The sequence below is a fragment of the Phyllostomus hastatus genome, unplaced genomic scaffold (assembly GCF_019186645.2).
Source record: "Phyllostomus hastatus isolate PE091 unplaced genomic scaffold, TTU_PhHast_1.1 phas_scaffold_93, whole genome shotgun sequence".
NCBI classification, from domain to species: Eukaryota; Metazoa; Chordata; class Mammalia; order Chiroptera; family Phyllostomidae; genus Phyllostomus; species Phyllostomus hastatus.
The window spans coordinates 10,461,471-10,465,094 of NW_025334042.1; the positions used below are offsets into that span (position 1 = coordinate 10,461,471).

Genomic DNA, 3,624 nt, shown 5'->3' on the forward strand with positions numbered 1-3,624 from the left:
GCAAGTACTCCATGGCCGTTTGCCTGGGTAATTTTAAGCTGCTTCTCCAGAGAAAATGAATCAGAAGAACTAGGTTTCTGCTTTTGGAGACTTCTCTTTAGATCATGTAAATCCATAAGGCTTCTTTAGTGCAAGTATTTCAACTTGTCTGTGTATTTTTTTCAATCTGGTTTTGATTTCTTAAAAGAAGTCTGTTTCTGGGATACTTCAAATTTAAAGCCATGTGGTACATGTGAGATATCAATGCTGACAATGGAGAGGCAAATGGGGTCCCGTGTCTGCTCTGGGCCGCACTCTGATGGAGGATAGCTTCAACTTGCAGTGGCGATAGAAGGAAAATGTAGATGGCACTTGACGTTGACCCAGCAGAGAAAGATGGTCATTCAGACTTCGGCTAACTTTGTCCCTAGGGGCGTGAACTCTGCTTTTGCTGATCTTAAAAACTATAGAGAAATTCCAGAATCCAGTTAAATCTGGAAATCCGATGGCTCATTTGATCTGAGATCTATAATAACTTAGTTGATCCAACTTTTAGATTAGGTGTGGACTTATTTAATTTTTGTCTGACGAGATAATGGCAGTTCACAGCACCCCTTGACCCTTTGATCTTAGCCCCAGTCACCCCAGGCTAGGCAAGGGTTAGAGAGGTCCCCAAAGCAGAAGTAGACAGAGCAGAAGAATGACACTTTCTCCTATTCAATATTCATGTAACAATGACTAAGCATCGATGGTGCTAAGAGGGGTGACGGAAGTCAACTGGAAGAAACACGGAGTCTGCTGGGTTGGTGCTGGCAGCAAGGCGCGCTCCAGGCTGGCCGGCCGGGAGCTCTGAGAGCTGTAAGTAGAAAGGCAATGAGTACTCTTCAAGTTTATTTTACTTGCACGCCTCTCTAGTTTTGGAAAAATCATGATACCTTGATGGGTTCTCTTTTTAAAATCTGAAATCATCATTATATTTAAATCATTTCAAAAGATACATTTTATACAGTTTATCATGTATTATAAATATTGACATTAAAATTCAAATGTTAGTTCTTTTCCATGTATCCAGTGAAATCTTGGTACAATAGAGTCTTGATAGCCATCATTTTCCATATTTAAAATTATCTTAAGCTTTGTAACAATTGGAAATATTTTATCACTCCTCTTTTTCCTTGAAATCTAGTCCACTTCTCCCATTGAATTTTGTCCTAATATGATTTTTTTTTTGCTTAAAAGTCTTATCGATCACCCTATTAAACACTTCACAGCATTATATATAATACATATATATGTTTTTACTTTTATTAGTATTTATTTTTATGCTGAATTTACTCCTGATTCATAAGCTTTTGTTTCTTCAGTTTCTTCTGGGATATCGTTTTCTTCTGCACAGCCTCCTCTTCCAGTTTAGGAACAATCTGCTCTCGTTCAGCAGGAGCCTCCCATCGTGTTAGGAAGGGCTGCTGTGTGAGGCAATCTGCCCCTGGGCTCTGTGAGTGCCGCACTGCATCCTGGGAGCTTCATTCACCTGGCTGTGCTCAATGACCAGAGAATCGGCATTTAAACCCTTAAATTCAGCATTACTCTCTGCATTTTTAATCATGTGCAGCAAAAACTCAGCACTCTTTTTGGGCCACTGGCTCTGCGTCCAGCCCCACAGTTTGGCCTGTGCACACCTACCAACTCCCACCATTGTATCGATGGAATGGGACACATTGCGTCTTTAAAGTGACATCTGTCAGATACTTGGTGGTTTTTCAAACATGTATACCGTTGGTGGCCTGGGCAGTTTCATGAGTGTTCTTAAGTGAACATGAAGATCTGAACCTCTTGATTTGCATAATTTTGTGGGGTTTTATGGGTCAAGTGAATAGCGAACCTTTTTCAGAGGTCACCTCTGGCTGCTTTCGGGAAGAGCTAATATTTACACTATATATACTATATGTCCTTTCCATTCCATAAGGCTCTAAGAGTTTAATGACCAAATAGCACATGTATTAGAAATCTTATCTGAAATACATCTTTCAATGAAATGAACAGGTGCAATGTTTATGGTGACCTGATTAAAGAAATTGTCAAATTTTTCTTTATATCGGTACTCTGGAGTAACACCTTATGTTAAAACTGTGAAGGGTCTGAGGTTTCACAAGTTGGCGTGCTCCGGGGTCACACTGCATGTTATCAGAGGACACAGGACGGCACTCGCAGCACTGACGCTGAAATGCCACCGGTTTGCCTGAGTTCCCTGAGCCCCAGCACCCTCGGGGCCACCGTGGATGGATCCAGACGGGCGCCTGCTTGTGCAATAGGTTGCACTTCAGGAGAGGAATTACAATCTTAGGAAACTCAAATATTTATAATGGTGAGTAAGCATGATTTCCATTTGCTGGGGGGAGACATTATTCTGGACAGTATGTTTCCTAGGGTGGCCATGACAAAGTACCACAATTTGGATAGCTTAGAACAGAAATGCATTGTCTGCTGGCTGGAAGGACGAGTCAAGGGGTTGGCAGGGCCACCTTCCCTCTGAGAGCTGCAGGGGAACCTTTCCTCTCCTTTCCAGCTGCTGGTGGTTTGCTGGCAACTTTTGGTGTTCCTTGACTTACAGCTGCATAACTCCAGCCTCTGCCTTTGTCCTCACAGGGTGTTCTGTGTGTCTCTGCCTTCGCATGGCTGTCTTCTTATAAGGCCACCAGGCCCACCTCACCCCAGTATGACCTCATATTAGCTACATCTGCAATGACCCTATTTCCAAATAAAGTTACATCTTGAAGTCCTGGGGTTGAAGACTTCAACATCTTTGATGGCGGAGGACATGATTCAACCCACAACAGTAAACATATCTGCTCTTTGCTCCAGAGAGAGGGGACACTGCATTCTAACCATGCTTGCAAGGTAGTCTAGAACTAAGGGCACCTAGTGCCTTGCTCTCAAGACCTGCAGAAACATGAGGAACCCATGGAAAATTGTTTCCTTATGTACCATGTAAATTTAAGGGTGGGAAGAGAGTTCATTTTTATGTGGCAGAGGGGCAATTATTAAGGAAAAGGTAGGAAGAAGTAGCTTGACTTGCCAAAGTCACCTTCACAGAGATTCATTTTGGGAAAGAATGCATACAGAAGCTGAGGATCTGAAATTGAGTTCATTAAAACGGTCCCTGTTCTTGTACCTCTAGGAAATATTCATATACCCCTGGTCCAAAAAGCCCAGTGTAAAGATCACTTATTATGAGAGACTTGGAGGTGCACCTGGGTTGCAAGTTGCCACACCCATTGAGGCTCGGAGGTGTTCTTGGTGTTGCAATGCCCCTTCCATTTTCCTGGACTTCTCTGGAGGAAAGTCTGTGCAAAAGATCACAGTTAGGCTGAGCACTGACCTCAGGTAATTCAAATAAGAGTCTCTGCCCTTGCTGAGGTAGATGCAGACCAGGAGTGGGCAGTAGCAGCTGCAGGGAGATGGAATCCAGGAATTGCAGGGTGTGGTTTGCAGCAGAGCAGTGTCAGCCTGTGCAGAGAGGGTGTGGGTTGGTAAGGAGGCAGACCTGTGGCTGACACAGCAGACAACTGGGGTGATGTCCTGATTCCCAGAAATCGTGAGGAGAGGCATTTGTCAAGGCCCCAGAGATCCTGCAGTTAAGCAGGA

The 3,624-nt window shown here is 43.6% G+C and overlaps 1 pseudogene; it reads right to left on the reverse strand.

Moving 5' to 3' along the window:
* Positions 1-1,310: 1,310 nt before the first annotated feature.
* On the reverse strand, positions 1,311-1,823 carry LOC123812560 (annotated as a pseudogene).
* Between the last annotated feature and the right edge of the window lie 1,801 nt (positions 1,824-3,624).